The 20,223-nt window shown below is 42.7% G+C and overlaps 1 protein-coding gene across 9 annotated transcripts in view; it reads right to left on the bottom strand.

Moving 5' to 3' along the window:
* The window catches only part of SEMA4D (semaphorin 4D), a 99,016-nt gene extending 83,065 nt beyond the window's left edge, over window positions 1–15,951 (bottom strand). For 6 of the 9 annotated variants that reach the window (XR_008447853.1, XM_054054681.1, XM_054054683.1 and 3 more), the window contains exon 1: window positions 15,794–15,950. The gene's annotated coding sequence lies outside the window, so the exon portion shown is untranslated. Of the gene's footprint in view, window positions 1–15,793 lie in introns of all 9 variants that reach the window. The other 3 variants (XM_054054685.1, XM_054054678.1, XM_054054679.1) reach the window with 3 other exon arrangements.
* Between the last annotated feature and the right edge of the window lie 4,272 nt (window positions 15,952–20,223).

Genomic DNA, 20,223 nt, shown 5'->3' with positions numbered 1-20,223 from the left:
TGTGTGTCTCCTAAAAGGCAGCTTTTATTCTCAGTTTGCCTTTTGTTTTGCACCTATTTGCAAACAATGCCCTACTGATTTTGGTTTTGTGTAGTGAGTTTCATTCATTCATTTAAGCAAATTTCAGCGATGCTTATAACTAAGTTACTGTTACATTTTAAAAGCAAAACCAGAAAAAGCATATACTAGTTATGCAACACATTGATTTAACAATAATAACCAGAAAACCTAGCAATATCTTCCACAGCACAACCAAAACTATAAATGAGCACAGCCCTCATTTATTCTTTTAAGTTCAGCATGGCTCTTCTTTGGGAGAAAAATACCAATATTTAAGTGCCAGTTAGTTGTATAAATGCAGATTATTCTGTATACACTATTACAGACTATTTCAAAGTCTGATGTCATCAAAACAGATCTCAAGATTCAAACTATAGTTTTGCACAACTGCAGTGTAAATAAAGCAGATGCCTGTTGATCTACAATTTACATAATACACCCATCAAAGGGGGTGTTTTTTTGGTAATTCTTCATATTTCAGCTGTATGGGAATATAAACATACAACATCTATACACAATTTAACACCAAAAAAAGACAGCTTCCCAACAGTTCCTATCACAACAACATTGAGGCACTTGCTCAGGCTTGCTGTGCGCAGGGACTACACCTACATGTGTGTGTCTCAGTACTCTCAAGCTGGATAAAGACTATTATAAGAAGACTAGTCAGAGAAAGAGAACTGTCTCCAATGTACACATAAACTTAAGATAATTTACAATTAAATCTCCACACAAGCAATATGACTCACAGTCAGTTTAAGAAATCTCATTCTGCTGAATAATACAAACAGCTTTATTGTTAGTTATGATGTAATGAAATCAATTACTCAACAGAGACAATACTATGTAAACCTCTCTCATTTGGAGCCTAGATTACAGCAGTTGCAAGTACAGAAAATTATTTTCTGCTGCTTTTATTCCCTGTTGTGACAACTAATTTACTTCATAAAGAACCTTTAAATGACCTTTTAACTTACAGCCTTACAAAATATATAAACCATTAATTTCTCACCTGCAAGTCAAGCTGCATGGTCGTTCTCACAGCTCTCTTACAAAAAGGGTAGGCAAAAGGTTGCCTTGAGCAGTCGTCAGTGGCTTGAATTTTGTTAACAAGTAATGAGTCTGCACAGGAACAATGACTACATGGCAGCAGCCTGCTAGATATAAATCCCTTTGCTGCTTAAAACTAGACTTTGGATCAATATAAAAACAACAACAAAAAAAAAAAGCAAAATCCAATATTATCTTAGAAGAGTAACAAGAATAAAAAGCATCTGTGCTGCTGTACTATACAAATAAGGACAAATTAGGACTAAGTAAAGCAAGTGTAAAAAGAATATGAAACAAAACACTGAGCTCTGTGCAGTCATCCACTAGCATTAAATAGCTCACCAAGAGAGCCCAATACTTAGAAGCAGTAAAATAAACACACTATGTTTTGTGAATTCCCCCCTCCCTCTCCAGCCCTGCTCACCCTTTTCTCCCCTAAGGCTTCAGTTCTTGGTTAACAACTCTTCAGCTGAAAATAATTGCCTGCCTCCAAAAGGCAACTAGGACAGTGTCACTCCTTAATCAGCAGGAGGACAGCTGAGTGATGCAAGGCATTTCACCTCCTCCCTGGAGTAATTGCACTGTCTCCACCAGGCAGTACTGCAACATCAAGAACTAAAATGACTTTAAATGTGGTGCTCTCCTCTAATGAGAGCCATAATGCAGTAAGGTCCCCCCTGAAAACCCACTTCACACTGTTACACCAGCTGCCTATTAGGACCTAGCTTATCAATACAGCTATCACCAACGATCAATCAGTGTAGCCTGCATACAAACCTCAGGGAAAATCCATTTGTAGAAATGAACTCACAACACTTTTGGTATACCTAGATATATATATGTAAGCAATAATCAAATGTGTTATCTTCAAATTTTTGTCACAATATGAATATGGTAAGAAGTCGCAGTAGATCTACAAGTTCTGACACCCTGGCAGCGAAAGGATAAAATCACAGTAAAATTACACTAGGTTTCGGAAAATAGGATTAATTCAGCTGTCTGCATAAATACCTTAGAAAATAAAACTAGATACTCGTTTCATAATAAATTGCAGAGATGGAGAGGGAAAAAAAACCATGCTCGTGAGGTTTTACTAGTACACTTGCAGTGGGTAGACTAAGAAGGAACAAATTTCAGCTTTCATCAGATCATCAATGCATGCTGCAGTTTCATTCTACAATGAAACATCAGCATCTGGAAATTGCATGGGTGTGTTTCTCCCAAACAAGTCACTTTCTCTCCCCCACATCACAAATATACTTGAAAAAGAAAACCTAGCCAAGATCATCACTACGTTTTCTGCAAGGACACTTAGATACACTAATAGTTTCTTTTTATCCATTTTTCATCCAATTTTCCATCCTTCCCAACTCTGCTCTCTTGTTAGTTATCTATTCTTGAAGTCTGACACTGAGCCACAGCCCAAACGTGTGACAGACACTCTTATTCCCCACCTCAGACGTTTCATTTTGCAGCTTATTCAACAAACTAACAGCTACTGCTCCCTTTTTCTTACCTACACGTTCAAGATCCACATTTTCAGCGAGACTTAACAGGATATAGTTTTCGGATACAACAGCCAAAGGCGGCTCAATGACCAAATGCAGCAGACCATACAAAATATCTTTAACCCACTGTTTCAAATTCTGCTTCTCCTTGTTTGATGAAGCTCGACTTCTTTATTCAAACTATTTTGTAAGCTTCCCAAGGAAGCAACTACATCCCTCATATGCTTATACCATAAACTCTCAACACACCAAAGCTCTGGTTGGGGCCCTTCAACGCCACCAGAATATAACAGCCACAGTACCATAAAACATTAAGTACACCCGAGTCCAGCAGCCTCAGATTTTTACAGGAAATGGAAATCCTAATTGAGAAAGCGACAAAACATTGTCCTTTCACAGCCCCCACTCCACACAAAGGGAACTGCCTAATTTGCTTATATTAGACAGCCTTTGATAGCTGGGATGAAAGTTGCAGAAGTCTTCATATCCTCCTCCATAACCTCTCAATGATTCAGTTCAATTTCAGCTTGTTTTTTCTGCTCCCTGAACTTTTTAAAACGATCACATTTTCATCAACTGTAGAAGACTAAACTGCCTTTGGTCTATCCCACATCACAGCCACCCAGAAACCTTTAAAACTCTTCACACAAACTTTCAAAAGCAAGTGTAATTAGGTATTAGAAGTAAAGCAAGAACTTTTGAAAATGGAGAAAGTAATTCCTGCTGTGGGACATCTGAAATAAGGAGTGCTTTATACCTTTAAAATTATCACAGGCTTGTGATAATGACAGCAATGTAAGTAGATGCGAAAATCTTGATTACAAGTAGGTTTTGCTGAGTGCTTAAAACATTCAAGTTGAGAAGTAAATAAATGCATTATTTCAGTAGACAGCTGAGACAGGAGAGGGGAAGTACTACGGAAAAGCCCACGTTTTTAACAGTTTCCTGTTCCACTGGAACACTTCCTCAGTTCAATATTTTGCTTTATAATGCACATGTACATGACCTTCCTGTACAAAGATAGCAACACATATTAAAGCTCACAAACATCTTTTCAACTCTGCAGATGGCCACGGCAAGAAGCGTAAAGCTTCATTATTGATTTTCACTACTATGAAGGGTTTTTCCCCTTTACATGTTTCAGGCTCTTCCTCACATCTCTCAGAGATGTAAAAGCCAGAGCAGCCTACCTCAGGCTCTGGACCAGATTGCTCCATGGTCCTGCCAAAAAGCTTAGCAAGGGGTTACAGGCAAAGTCCAAAAGCATTCCACAATAGCTGCAGCCAACACTAGGCTGCTTCAGTGAACTCCAATTTGCACCTGCTACGAAGCCCCATCTTGAAACAAGCAGGAGTGCTTTACTCCTGTGAGCAGCCTACTGGCTTACAGCTGGGCTAACGAGATAGAACCTCTGCTGAAATCTGCATTTTGCTGTGCACTTTATGAAAGCGAACAGCTTTCACCCTCCCACTCACTCCCTCTGCCACAAACTCTAGCACTGAAAGCAAGATAAATACCGGCTTTTGAAGGATTGTTGCACAAACTTTACCAATCATAACAAATCTCCAGAGGAGAGAATTATTACACTGCTGTTGCTGCACTAAATATCACACGCCCTGCCTCTCATTCTACACGCTTAACCCTCTGGCACACAACCCACTGTTAATTCAGTATTATGAGTCTGGAAAATCTGTCAATGTGGCTATCTGTAGTACATAATTTGCAACAAGAACAGACAGCTGTGTATATCCTGTTGTACGTGGTAGCATTAGGAATTTTAGGCAGACAAAAAGCAAACTTCATGTACAATTCTTCTTTGTCCTAAGTGTGAAAAGTGCTACACATATGACCTGATTTACACAGCCTACACACACTACTCGCTAGAAATTAACTATAATTTTGCTCTACCCAGGTACATATCTAAAGAGTTTGATAACAAAAACTACAGTAAAACAATTTCTAACCAGTTTGATATTAAAATTTGTAAACTGCTGTGGTCTTAATTTTAGTGAAACCTGAATTTTAAGTCCTATGGAATACACTTGTCTTTAAAAACAACGTATCAACTGTGGATTTTGTCAAAAGCTGTGAGGTAAAGGAAATGAAGCATCAAGATGTCAGCTACAGCTTTTCTCTGAGTGAAAAGAATCATCCAGTTTTATGAGGCTTTTGGACTTCACACTCCAATACAGGCAGTACCCACCTGACACTGTTCTGGCTCACAACAGTACAAATAGTTCCATCAATATATTTTCAAAAAAAGACTTGCTGAAAAAAACCCAGTGGCTCAAATCTATTTTTCCTCTTTGAACACTAAAATTGACAGACATCATTATCATCAGTATCTCAGCAATAAACCTTTTTTTTCTTGCTTCCCATAAGCTAGATTCCCATAATAATCTTAATGTATGCCAGTATTATTAAGTATGACCTATAAAATGCCTATGGCTTTACTGTCAATATTTGCCTAATTTTAACCCTAGCCAAAGGTTTCTGTCTGTGAGGTGAAGGAATATTCACAGGTGGCAATGCATAAAGAAAAAAATTTAAAACATATTGGCTGGATAACTAAAAATATAACATCCCAGTATTAATATATTTACAATTTTAAAGTATATAAAGTCTTAAAAACTCCAGGCTTAAACATCTTGAGCTCATGTAATCACAAAGGACCTTGAACACTGCAAGAAGAGTTCTAAAAAAAGTCTACTTAAGTAATTTGATCACATTTTAAGAACTTGTGAATTCATGGCAACAATCACAACTCCTAATCATAGAATGGTTTGGATTGGAAGGGACCTTAAAGATCATTCAGTTCCTGCCATGGAGTCCCATCTGACCTGGCTTTGAACACCTCCAGGCATGGGGCAGACACAACTTCCCTGGGCAACCTGGAACACTGTTTCACCACCCTCATCATGAAGAATTTCTTCCTAATGTCTAATCTAAATCTTTCCTCTTCCAATTTAAAGCCATATCCCTTGTCCTATCACTATCGGCTTTTGTAAAGAGTCCCTCCCCAACTTTCTTGTAGGCAAGGTTTGTAAGGTGCAATGCAGAGGGCTATCACCAAGCCCTGTGTACCACTGCATCTCCCTGCCATGAGCAACTGCACACTGCACATACTGAAATCTCACTCATTCTACAGTCAGATGAGACACCGCTGGCCATCCCAAACACACACTACAGTCCGAGAGAAGACCTTGTCTCTAGTCAGGTCCAGAGAGAGGTTTCTTAATTAGTATGCTTTCAGGTCTTTAATTATTAAGAATGGGTAGTTGTTTTACAGAAGGGGAAAGTAGAGTAAGGAACTCAGGGAAAAGCAGAGTAAGAAACTCAGACAAGAACAAAAGAAGATTAAAAAAAAAGCAAAACACCATACTGAAGCGCAGCATCTCCTAAGTTTGTAGAACACAAGATCATAGCTCCAAATTCTCTCAACATTAGTAACACCTGTGCATTCACAATCCTTATAAATGAGCCAATGGTGGTATCACTGTTACAAAACATGCACTGGATCACAGACATTTTAATATACTTGTTTTAATATATACAGTTTAGCCCCACTCGGCCAAATGTCAGCAGCTAAAACCATGCAGTTGAGCCTCCAAAATCCCTTCTCACACACACACACGCACCCCGTAGGGAAACAGGTGAAGGAAATGAGAGGAAAAGACTTACGGGTTGGAAGCTGAAACTATAGCTTTAATGAAATTATAACAATAACAACAATAATAATGAAAATAACTAGAAGGTAACAAAACATATATAAATATATGAGATTGCGCTCCCAGCCCACCTCTCAATGACTACATGTCACCACAAATGCTGCAGATCAGACAAGAGGGTATGGGTCTGCAGCTAGGAGGGAGCTGGACTCAGGAACTGGATTCAGGAACACATGGATCTAGGAACAGGAACAACCAGACAGATGGGGTCCTCACTGGATGTTGGCCATCACAGAAGAGAATGAGCCCCTCGTGGTCTCTCAACCTTCTGATGAGTATAATGTATATGTGATGGAATACTCTGCTGGTCATTTTAGTGTCACCTGCTCTATTCGCCCCTCCCTGCAGGTGCGGCTCCTTTTCTGACAGTTTGAGGACTGCCTACATTAAGTATCAGCATTGGCCTTTTTGCACACCAATGACCTGCGTTATCCTTTTTAGAGAACAACACTGCCTCAAAAACCTGCAGTTAACCTTCAGAAAAATTACTTACAGCAACCTAGTTAGTCACAACACTGACTCTAATTTAGTTTAAACCACAACAATCCTACATAGAAGCATACAAAACATAATACAGAAGGATGCAATATCAAGCAGTCCATACCTGCATATTTCAACACAGAGGACACCTTGGGCTGTTTCCCAAGACTGCAGGAACAGCTTGCTCTTCCCACTACCAGAAGGCTTTTGTGTATCAGCCATTATGCTGTTTTAGAGACTACAATTTAGGCTATAGCTCATATTTTTCTCCTTAAAAAATAAGATCTATTCTACATAGAATTTGTTATTTTCCTCAAACGCTTTATCAGAGACAAATCCCCTTGCATAATAGACATCAAGTATAATTTTGGTGCAAAATACACTAATGTAAATAAATAGCAACTGAATTGGTGGAGTGATGTCAGCACATCTATGATCAAAGTCAGCTTGCTATCTCCAGAACATCACATTTACCCTGAAATGTCATCTCAAAGTCTACTAAATGGGGAAGGGACAGCTGTTACCCTTAAAAACTCCACACTCCAAGGAATGTAAATAAGGGATATTGTTAAAATGAAAGATCTAGTTAAAGCTTTACATGTGTAACGTTTAAAAGGGTTTCCCTTCATTTTTCTATCTTTAATCAAAGGTTATAAATGTTTAAGTGATGGCAGTTGCCATGGAAATATGCAGGCCAACATCTCTCTGTGGGAACCTCAAAGCTCCCTTCACTATGGAGTGCCACATAATGACAGGATCACATTAACACCTTTGACTCCCAAAGCCCATTTATTGCATAGAAATTAGCACAGCTGATTCCGCTCACCTTTCACAGACAAACGTTAACTACTCCTGCTCAAATGATTTTCTGCTGCACTTCCCTCCTTCCCCAGACATGCTCCCAGACCTATCTTGCCACCATCCTTCATACAGCGCCAAATTGATCTTCAGTGTGTACAGCTTCCTTGGCAAACACTAAGCAAAAGACAGAGTGCAAAGGCCATCAGATGTGTCACCTGATCAAAAGCATAATTCCATTATCTATTGAGAAATTTATTTTTCCAAATCAACTGACGTAATAAACCTGCATCCGATTCCAGATGATGAAGGCATAGCTATGAAGAAAAACAGAGGCTGACACAGTAACGGGAACAGAACTCTCATAAAAGGCAACAATTAAATTAGCAAACAGAAGACAGGCTCTGAATAATGGTGACTTTTTTTCCTCTGGTGGCTGTCAGCACTAAAGCAGGAAAAAGAAGTTCTTAAAAACCTCAGTGGAATTCCTGAATATAAGCACGTACCATTTGATGCACCATCAATCTACGCACATAGAAAGCTCATTTCAGAGCAGATGCAAGCAAAGCCTTTTTTTTAAAAACAAACAAACAAACAAAAAACTATGTCAAATAGACAAATTCAACCACTGCAGGATGTCTCATCAAAAATTTAAATGCTGTGAGCAAATATTAATTTTAGCTTTAAAACATACACCCTTAATTTACAAAAACTTATGTGTTTGTATGAAGTGGATATTTATGTCACATGTCTTCAAACACTGCAGTAATAAATCCCATAGATCTATAAAAGATTCAAGATACATTTAAGAGTTATTTATTTGCACATTTGAAGACAACAACATCTCAGTCCTATCTGCTCTCTTTGAAAATAGCTAGTGGCAGGATGTTAGTTCTATCAAAGGTATTTATTCTCTTTGTACCTTTCTGATGAACAACCACTTTTCTAACAAATGGACCCTTAGGACCCATCTGCAGCTAAGTGTGGAATGGGGGTGGGGGCGTGGGTATTCTGTGTGCACATACATATGCATCTCTAGCAAATCCTTAGTAATTACGCAATTGCATATTTTGAGTGAATTAAGTGAACACAGGAATGCATAATTTCTTGCCTCTGGTCTTTTTACGCACTTTTTGCTAAAAGAAACAACTGAAATATATAGAGAAAAAAAGCTTTGAGTATAATATTGCTCCAGCAGATTCCTATACGCAAAATGACAAATTAAAGCATTACTGCCCTGTTACTACAGCATCTTTTTTTTTGTTGTTGTTGTTGCCGTTTTTTAAGACATCAGGACTGTATGCTTGTGCAAGCCCCCCATCCTTCAGGTAGCTACTGCAAACCTGAGCTATGCTCCATATACACAAACCTGCCGACAATGTCTGGGCCCTAACTGCTAACATGCCCTAACTGCATGCAGAACACTCCTCTGTTTGTAAACCCTTTGCAGATCATTCTTATTATTCAAATTAAATACAGATTTACACGAAGCCTACACTTTAATGTCTGGCAAGAATTACAAAGCCTACCAAGAACATCCAAGACTGGACTTGCAGGGAAGGATGATAAATACTTTATTAGGTTAGGTTGAGAAAAAAATATTGATTGTCCAAAAGGCTGTCTAGATTGCCATCACTTTCCCAATTACATCAGTTGGCCCGATGAACAGTATAGATAGCCTCTTTCCACAAACCCTGCCCATCCTCCAGCGAGAAGAATCCCATCTGGTTTCACTGAACAGCAAGTGTTCTGCTTGTGTTGACAATTGGGGTTTTATATCCTAAATGTAATTTAATAAATGCCTTCTGAATAACTTTGAGCAGTACTGGATAAGGTAAAAGCGTAGAGAAAGGTATCTATAAAATATTATTTAGCTACTTAAAAGTTACTACAACTCCAGAGAACTTTCCAGTATTGCACATGTCCACATGACAGTCCCAAACACAAGGCTTCACAGGCTTATTTCTTCCTCCTGTCACAAAAGACAACCTGTAAACTGGGAAGTTCCAACAATGCATTTTACAGAGATAAATTACTAAATTTGGTGTGTCCTCAGAGATTTGACCAACTTCTTTCAAGCTAAGCAGTGTAAGACAGCTAGTTCCTTCTAAAGTATTTCCGACTGGGGAGTTAAACTACATCGATCCTAAGCAAAGTGCAACATCAACAACCTGATTTAAAACACAAATTCATAGTGTACTTTGTTCAAAAGTTTATATTGTTCCATTCTCCCCCAAACACATCACAGTTAGGCTGAGAGATAATTCAAATACAAATCAAAGAACTTTCACTTCTTGGTCTCTTCCCCACATCCTGCGTTGTTTTTCCAGTAACAACCAACCATAACTTATTATCTTTCCCAGTGAAAATGAGAACAAAGACATCCTTTAAAAAAGGCTACACTTTTCTATGCATCTCTTTGTACACACAATGACAAAGTTTGTAAAGCATCATTTGTTTATGAAAAGAAAAAGAAAACACAACAACAAGCGCAACTTAGTATATATAAATAAAACCAAATCATCTGGGGCAAGGAGAATGCCTGCTTTATATTAGGGGAAGAAGGAAAACCCAGCAGAAACACATCTTAGACTTGTCCTTGAAAACTACTCTTGAACAAAGCGAGACTATAATCATGTTTCATGCATTTTTTCTTCCCTTTTCCTCCCTTTCTGGCATTTGCAATGCACGCAAATCTATCTAGACCTGGCAAGCCATATTCAAGCACGGGAAAACACCAGCCTCCCCTGTCTCACCTCGCTGTAGTCCTGCTTTAGCTTCCAGACAGCAGTCAGCCTCTCTTGCACACCAACAAAGAGCTAAAGGTTACAAAAGTTTCTGCTCTCCTGCCTGTTTTCCAAGCAGGAACACCATAAACTTTCCCCTGCTTTGCATACTCTCTTCTGTCTCCCAGCTCAGTTCAGTAATTAGGTGAACTAAGAACCGTCAGGACTTCCCAGTCTGCTAATTCCCTACATTTCTAGTCACTTTCATATCAGTACTCAATCACCTGCACATCTGCTCAGTATTCATAGCCCTGCATGGAAACACGCAAATCGAGCTCCTTGCAATGCACTAGGACCTGTTCTCCGCTCAAGCCCATGCCACATCACAGCACGTAAAGCACTCTTTGGAGAGAGAAAAACCTGCCTGTCCTTGCAACGAGGCCAACAGGTACTAATTTTGCAGCACAGTGTTCAATCCTCTTTGGTCTGCCTCATATATAGGGTAATTCTAATTTTTTAAGAGGATCAATGCACAAAAGGCCTGGTGGATTATGAGTTCACTGCTGTACATGTGCAGAGAGAAAAAGGGATAGGTAGAAGAGGAGGGAAAGACAGGAAGGAAATAGGGTATTATTTTTCTAGATTATCAACAAACTTGTTCTAAAATTGATATATGGGCTTCAACGAACTTTACTTATTGTCCTTAGAAACGTGTCTTATCTGCTTACATATATAGCCCAAGTTTTTATTAATTTGCCATCTGTTTTCTTTCCCCCGAGGCACTGTAAGGACATATTTTAGAAGTAAAGGCTGCTGTTTGGTCCTTTAAAACACTTACTTGTCAAAAATCTTAGACTTATAGTACTACAAACAACACACATGCCTCTCCAGTTGAAAAAAAAAAGTGGTTTTTTTCCCCTCCTCCACCCCATCATAGAGAAAGCACTAACAGTGCCAAAAGTAAGTATTTTCTTATTGATTCATACCATTTTAAGAAACATTTTCACATACACAGAAGGCACAGCTTGGTGTGGTGGGAAGCAGAAGAGGACAGAGCGGCTTCTGGATACGCTAGGTCAGCAGTCATGGAGCACAACATCCTTCTTCCTACAGGCACTAGCCTCCCTCACAGTGAAGGCAGCCTACAGCAGTAGCTCCAGAAAACTGAATGGCCCTTTGTGTTCCTGGAACTTTACAGATAGATAGAAGACAGAACATAAAAGCTTTCTGGCCAGAACTCAATTAAATGCAAGACCTTACTAATCCAGTTTTGGATAGCAGGACCTTCCCCACCCAAGATGATGGCCCATACTAGCCTGAAATAACTGGTGCTGCTCTCCTATGGGAGGCAAAACATTTAAAACAGCTTCCACCCGGCTGGTACAGCTAAATCAATGCACAAGTGAGTCAGCTCTCCAAATGGCAGCCACAGCAGCATCCCTTTGGCCTTCATGGGTTCATCTTGGTACACAAACAGCTTGCACCACACTAAAAAGCAACTCTGCAGCTATTTCACCTTCCCAAAACAAAACACCCCAGCATACTAAGTAGGACCTTTCTCATTCTTTTTTATATGTTTCTACCCAGACACTAAAGCACAGGACTATGCAAAGCCAGATGATGACGGCTGCTTTATTATCACAGAAATGACCGTTTGGACAGTAGAAGGGGGAAAGCTTCACAGAAAGAAAAACCAAATAAACCAGCCAAAAGCACCTCCCAGCTCCTGGCTTATTATACCGCCTCCCAAAGTGGCATACCTTTCTTCAGCTAACCAACATGGCATGCAGCACTTAAGTATTAAGCACAACAAAGAACACCTCAAAACTGTTTAATATTACCACAATAATGAAAATCCGAATTTCCATTTTAAACTTCCAACACAGTAATTCATACACAGGCATCAAAAAAAGGAACCGTTAAAGGACAACTCGGGGAAGTTTATGCCCTGCTTTGCTTCTTTTTGTTGTCATGTTTGAGTCTCCATCCTTATTGTCACATACTACCTGGAATATATTACTCTATCATGCACTTTTCTAAAAGTAAAACATTATGAAAAAAATTCTCAGTCATGTCCATGAGTAATTAAACCTTAGTTTACTGCAAAGCATAGTAAATCAGCACCCATTCACAAATAACACTTTCATGGTCATGCACCTTCAGAAACTACTTTTCAACTCCTTTAAATCATAGAATAACATGAGTATTTACAAGATCAAACATCTGGAAACACTGAAGGCTTACGAGAAATGTTAGTCAACCTTGGCAATCCTTCGCGGCCACTACTCATTTCAAGTTACCTTTGCACAGCAAAAACTTCGAAAATTAACTTCATCCTTGAAAAATTCAGGGGAAATATTTCCTTATGATCTACAAAATCCCTATTGCAACAAGTGTGGCTTAAGATTCCACTTTCCTGAAGAAAAGAAAAAGTACAACAAAATGTTTGAGGAGCTCAGAGATAACAAAAAAAATCTTGGAGCATTTCTATCACCGTTATTTCCACTGACCTAAAGAAGAGTTCCACTTCGGCATCCTTAGAACAAGAGTAAGGCACAACCATCTACCAATTTACGCAACACCTTCTGCAAACTAGGTGGCATATGCAAGTTTCAGATCTAATGCTAGCAGCCCAGTTCAAGAATTCATCTTGGCATTAGTGATAAGAGACCCCCATTTACTTCACTGCAAGAAAACATCTAAGGCAACATATTTTAATATCAAAACACTGATTTCAATGTGCACCCCCTAAGATGGCTGGGACAAAGCACGGCAGCGTGAAGCAGTGGGCTGGTGCAGTCTCCAGTGCCAGCCAAGTGACCCTGGGCAGATCACAGATCCTCCTGAAAGGTCTCCAGCTCTTCCCCGGTGAGAGGCTGTTTGAAGCAGGTAACAGAGGCTCAGATGCTCAAGAAGGTAGGCCAGCCATGGAAGCGTGAGGACATCCAGATCATCTCCCCTTCTTGCAGAATCTCAAATTTAAGTGGTATAAAGCCAGAGGCTTTTGGCAGGGCACAGCTGTATCCATGAGGGCAGGTTAACAAAAGGTTATCAAGTGTTTAATGTAATAGCTGTTTGTATTGGGGGAGGAGAGGAGACTGAATCATAATACCAGCAAGAAGAGCAACACAACACATTAAATAAGTCTCTAGGCACACCTGCACTTACAACGTCCAGAAAAATCTATGAATCAGTCCTATAGTTCTGAAATAAATCCAATCACATTAGCTGTGGTAGAAGATATCACCCCTTCCCAGCAGCTATAATAACTTTTGTTTCTTTAAAAAGGAAAAGAAAAAGGAAAAAAAAAAAACCAAACAACAGAACAGCTATAGACCTATTCTGGTAGGTATGAATGCAAGCAGCTTTTGTCAGCAGACTCTGTAGCAATCCCTGATCATCACAAAGTGTACACAGAGTAACTGCTTTTGGGGAGGGCTGGAATTATTTCTTCTCTAGGCCAAGAAATCTGTCAATCCAGCTCAACACTTACAAACGCTTTCTTTTATTCCGTGATGAACCTACACGGAGAAATCTATTTCCTTGCCACTCATCTGCTTTCAGTGGAAAAGAGCCACCAGTACCTCATTCCTGCTACCTGGAAGAATTACAAGCGGCCATCTGCACACTGTTCATCCCACTCATACCCTGCCCTGCACAACACAGAACGTGGTAAGTACAATGTTTTGCCCTAGAGGAGCTACTCGGTGCTCTCTTACAATGGCCTTTCCTAACCCAGCTCGAAAGTGATACCATCCACACTGCCGTGCAAGCAGCAGGACTTACTTTTTAGGTGTACTTGCATCACTGCCTATGCTCGCATTCTTGCTAATGAAAAGTCATTAAACAGTTCTCTCACAAAACCTCCATTAGATATTCAAAAGGGGGTGATGAGATCAGTAGCTTTTTCCGACCCTGATGGCCACAAAGCAGACAACAGCCTATAGCTAATTACTGTAGGAATTTTAATTTAAAATTAAAAAAAAAAAAAAAACCAACCACAAGCAAACAAAAAAAAACACCAAAACCCACAAAACTTAACTACAATGTCCAGAGCCTACGGGAAGTACTTGGGTGTCACAACCTTAAAGGTGATTTTTCGCGTTTTTCAGCGGAAATATCTTCTTGCAAGAGTTACGTGGTAACACAGACAGGAGGTAAGAGGAAAGCAGAAAAATGTTTCAGCGTGAGAGCCAAGACCAGGCACGAAAAAGCCCCGTCACCCTGCAGAGCCATCAGGTTCCCTCCCACAGCGGGAGGGACACAAGCTCCCTGCTAAGGGCAGTCACTCAACACAAACGCGCCGCGACAACAAAGTTGCAATCGCTGCATTCATCCTCTCACTCCCTCTCCCTTCAACACCGATGCTGCGCGGTTTCGCACACGCAAAAAAACCTGGCGATCATCCCGCATCCCCACGGAGCGGTGGAGAAGACACTCCTATATAACTGCCAGACAGGAATATATAGGAAACTCTTATATCACTTTACAATCCCTCGCACACTCAGCATCCCTGTGGAGACCCAATTTAAACTCTTCCGATAGCGGAAAAGATAAAACCAGCCTCTAGCAGCTCTCCCAACCACGCGCAATCCGTTTCCCCGCAGCATCCCTGCTGCCCGCAGAGTTGGGGCCGCCGTTCTCAGCAGCCTCCCTCCCCCGAAGCTCCCGCACGCACTAATGGCAGCCTGGGATGACACCTGGCAGCTCCCCGGCCGGGAAAAAGCGCCTGGAACCAACGCTCGGCGCCCCCCGGACCCGCACCTGAGCCTTCGGCCCTCACTCCTTCGCTGCGGGAGGCTCCTACTCTGCGCCCCGCTCCGGCTGCCAGCGCCCCCCCGCCACGGCCCCGCACAGCAGGTGTGCCGGCACCGCGGCCCCCAGCACCCCCACGGTCTCCCCGCACCGCTGCCCCCCAAACAGCACCACCCCCGCACCGCTGCTCCCCGCAACACCCAGTCCCCGGCACCGCTGCCCCACCTCCCGCACCCCCCGGCGCCGCACAGCAGATGCGTCCACACCGCTGTTTGCGGCACCCTCCTGTCCCCCGCACCACCCGGAGCCCTTCGCCACAGCCCCCGGCACCCTCTGATCCTCCGCACACCCCAGACTCCCCCGCCCCACACAACAGATGCGCCCGCACCGCTGATCCCGGCACCCCACAGACCCGCCGCACCGCACCCCCCGGGCCGCCCGCATCGCTGCCCCCCGCACCCCCCGGGGCCCCGACCCGCAGCCCCCGCCCCGCCGCTGCCCGCACCCCTGCCGCAGCCCCTCCCGCACCGCAGCCGCCGGCATCGCTGCTCCCCGCAGCCCCTGCTCCCCCACAACCCTCGCCCGGCCCTGGCTCGGTGCAAGCCCCCACACCGCTACCGCTGCCCCAGCCCCGCGGCGGAGGCTCGGCTCGGCCCGGCCGGGCCCCACCGCCCCCCTGCGCCCCTACCTGCGCAGCTCCACGCCGCGACCCCGCGCCTGGGCGAGCCCCCTCCTCCCCGCGGGGGCGGCGGCGGCGGGAGGAGGAGCCGCTGCCGTGTGTAACAAGTTTGGGTCACCCCGCAGTATGGCGGCGGGGGGCGGGAGTGCGGCCGGTGGGGGCCGCTCCGCCCTCTTCGCAATCAGCGCCGAGGTTTCCCCCCTCCTCCCTCCCTCCCTCCGTCCCTCCGTCCCAGCGCGGCCCCCACCGGCCGTGCCCGCGCCGTGACACCGCGGTGCCACCGAGGCGGCTTCTCCCTGAACACCGATCGGCTTCGAAAGGGGTTTGGAGGCACTTCTGCGAAAAGCGCGGGTGCGGTGCCCTCGCAGCTCAGTGGGGCGGCGCGGCTACGGCCTCGCCTCCTCGCACCTACGGCCGCCTGTCACGTTCCCGTGCCCGTTCCCCTGCTCCTGCCCAGGGCCCGTTCCCATTCTTCTACGCCTGCTCAATTCCTATTCTCCTGCACCTGCCCCTGCTCCATTGCCGTTCCCGTTCTCCTGTTCCGTTCCCATTCTCCTGCTCCCTTCCCCTGCACCTGCCCCTGCTCCATTCCCATTCCCATTCTCCTACTCCGTTCCCCATCCCCTGCTCCTGCTCCATTCCCATTCTCCTGCTCCTGCCCCTGCTCCATTCTCACTCTGCTTCTGCCTCTGGTCCATTCCCATTCCCATTTCCCTGCCTCTGCTCCACTCCCATTCCCATTTCCCTGCTCCTGCCTTGTTTCATCTTGTCTCGGGCCGGATGGGTCCACTTGCTGCAGGCTGCAGCACAAACGGCATCTGGGATGCAGCCTCTCAGCACCAGGGAAATATGAATGATTTATACTGAAAGCAAACATTACCGGAACTGCTGTACCTCAAAGCGCAGGCCCGCGTAGGTGACTGCTCCGTAATATTAAAGGCGGAGCAGCTTGGCATGAACAAAGAAAATAGGTCAGGTGCACAGGTCTCACCTGGGATGCTTGTGCTGAGTCACTGATGAGTTATTGATTACTGTTTTGTCCATGCACGCCCGGTGTGACTGCGCTGATGAGAGACATGAACGAACACATGGATGACTGGGGATTTTTTGTTGCTGTGGAACAGGTGATACCCGATGCTACTCGATTGCTGTAACTCAGTGGACAGGAGTCATTTAAGCAAGACTGAACAAAATACTTAGTTTATCAGGTGTTGGCACTTGCTGTACTGGCTGACATTCTAGTTCCAGCATCACACAATATTTACATATTTTAACAATAACATGACAGTCAGTTGCTGTTATCTGTTATCCACATTAGCTATAGCTGAGAAATACTGTCAAAATGAAATTATTGAGGAAATAGAGCCTCTTACCATCATGATGATAACCTCAGATGAAGATAGGTTACATGCAAGGCGAGGATGATGCTTCATAGAATCATGGAATGGTTTGGGTTGAAAGTTTGGGTTGAAAGAGACCTTGAAGATCATCTAGTTCCAACCCTTCTGCCACCAGCAGCAACACCTCCCACTAGATCAGGTAGCTCAAAGGCTCATGCAACCTGGCCTTGAACACCTCCAGGGTGGGACATCCATGATTTCCCTGAGCAGCCTGTCCCAGCGCCTCACCACCCTCACAGTAAAAAAATTCTTCCTAATATTTAATACAAATCTCCCCTCTTCCTGATTAAACCCACTACCCTTTGCCCTACCACTGCAATCCCTGATCAAAAGCCCCTCGCCATCTTTCCTGTGAGCCCCCTCAACGTACCGGAAGGTCGCTATAAGGTCTCCCCGGAGCCTTCTCTTCTCTAGCCTGAACAAGCCCGACTCCCTCAGCCTGTCCTCACAGCAGTGGTGCTCCAGCCCCCTGATAGCCTTTGTGGCCCTCCTCTGGACTCACTCTGATAGATCCATGTCTTCCCTGTGCTGAGGACTCCAGAACTGGACACGAAACTCCAGGTGAGATCTTACAAGAGCGGAAGAGAGGGGCAGAATCACTTCCCTCAGCCTGCTGGTCACAGTTGTTTTGATACAGCCTGGGATATGATTTGCTTTCTGGGCATTTGAATTTCTGGGGTTTGAAGGAGGGCGTAAGCAGGGCCCGTCAACAGTTTGTGGAAAACACTGGGAGATCCACTTCCTCACTACTTTTTTAAAATGATGTTTTAACTTAGGTCAGCTTAATGGTTGGCCACCAGTGTCCATCACATCATTAACATCAAATAGGACCCAGGATCTGCTGGGAAGAGGGAGGACCACCTCTGATGGTTCACCTGTGTCTGCCAAGAGTGTGAAAAATGGTCAAATGCAGAACTTGTGCCGGGAAATCCCTAGTGCAAATAGAGTAGCAGGATAAAAACTCCTTATCTTATTTTATTGGGGGAATTGCTGTAATTTATAGCAGCAGAAGAATAAGCTGCATCTTCTCTGGGAGTGGCTGCTGGTGTTAATATACTAGCAAAATCTTCATAGCAAAGACAAGGCTTTAAGCATCTCCTGAGGGATACAGCTATGAAATTATATTCCAAGAAAAGAAACAAAGGTTCTTTTGAAGTCTCTTCTGTATTGCATGAATTCTAGGCTAGAGCGGTTTGTAGCATGAAGCTGGAAAATCACAGGAGTTTTGAGGTTTCCCCAGGGAGCCTATGGTCTTCACAAGCTTTCCAAAAAACTCTAGTGGCACAGAGGAACCTGAGCAAAGGATAGCGCCAAGACGAAATTCTATTACTTTTGCTGTCTCTATCCAGGTTACATTTTGTGAAATTTAAGAATTACATTGTTCATTTGTACAGCATAGTTTCTAGTCTCCATTCTCAGTAAAATCTCTGGAGTATTACAAACTGAAAGGTCAGAGGTAAAACAAGGAATTGCTATTTGGACCTTGCCAAATACCAGATTCTCAGTCAAATGCAGGATCTCCTTTCAATTAGAATGGGTTACCAACAGAGATTTGTTGAGAAAAAGGAAATGCTGCAATAAAAACAGTGTTGGGAACATATATCAAGTACCATAAATTGCTCCACTGAAAATCCCTATCAATCCCCATGATAAGTAACATCTTTCACAAGACCTAAAACTAAATGGCCTTCAAGGCATCATGGACGCAAATTTAGGAGCTTTTCTAAATGCCTGTAATGGTAGCCTGAATTGTGTGTGAACCAGTGGTGAACTGGTGGTGTAGGGCTAAAGACGCTGGTCCTAACAGTCATTATAACTGTATATTTTTTGCTAAAAGCTATTATAGTCTTTCAAATATTACATGCTACAGCAATGAGATCATATAATGAATAACTATTAATACCTGTCCGCAGCAACAGGTATTCTGTAATGGGTATTCCAAAGATTTTTGAAACATACTTTTAAACACCTCCATTATAAACATAATGAAGAGCAATCTTCAAAAGCACACACAATGTATGCTGGGAAGTAATAATACCTAAATACTGCCTCACTCATTAAGGGATGAATATAGACATGGATATTTTAAGTCTAGGCAAGGTTTATCAAATCTGTGTCAGGGAAAAAAAAAAAAAAGAGGCACTTAATCAAGAAAAAGTTAAAGAACTCTATAATTGACTGTGCTCTTAAATCTGAAGTCCTTAATTAAACTCAGGAAGAAATAAGCTGCAGGGAAGAAGATACCATAGGAAAGTAAGGAATGAGAGGAAGACCAGAGCTGTCCTGGAAACCAGGTCTGAAGCTGAGGGTAGATCAGTCCAAGAGTGAGTGACTGAACAGGTGCTGGATATTTAATAAGTTGGTGAAAAGGGCAGTGAACGTGCCTGGAGGTTTGCAGACCAATTTATACTGCAATGAATACGTCAGCAGCCGAATGCATCATAGAGTGAATGAATGAGAGGATAAAAGAATAAACAGTTGAGTGAAATGAACATAATTATGTGAATAATTCTTAATAAAGTAAAAGTTTCTAGCCTTATTATTTTATCATTGTATTGCTATGATGACATGACTTGTCAGATCTTTTGTCATTGATATCAATGAGTGCTAGAGGAAAACAACATGCATTCCTGAAAAAAAAAAACCTTTTCAACTAAAAACCTTGGGAAAAGAACATGACAAAAATATGGATTTTAAGTACACTTTACAGTCATGAAAATAAAAGCAGTTTTGGAAATCTTAATACAGAAAACTAAGCACACAAAAGGCATTTAAAAGCACTGTCCAGTAAATTCACATTGTTTAGTGTTATTAAAGTACTAAAATTGACACAGACCTGAAATTGTTTGCAGAGTAGGAAAATACCGTTAACTCTTTATCCTAACTAGGATGATACACAACAGCTCAAAGTGATTTGTGCAAGATTATATAGTAAGTCAATGGCAGAACCACAGACAGATAAAACCTTGACCTTTTACTTCTGTATCTTCCCCATCAGGCAGAGAAAATGCACTGCCTTCACTTTTGCAATTACAGAGG

This window comes from Cuculus canorus, chromosome Z, assembly GCF_017976375.1.
Source record: "Cuculus canorus isolate bCucCan1 chromosome Z, bCucCan1.pri, whole genome shotgun sequence".
In the NCBI taxonomy this organism is placed as follows: Eukaryota; Metazoa; Chordata; class Aves; order Cuculiformes; family Cuculidae; genus Cuculus; species Cuculus canorus.
The sequence above is the reverse complement of the archived record's forward strand: the minus strand, read 5'-3'. Positions and strand labels throughout refer to the sequence as shown.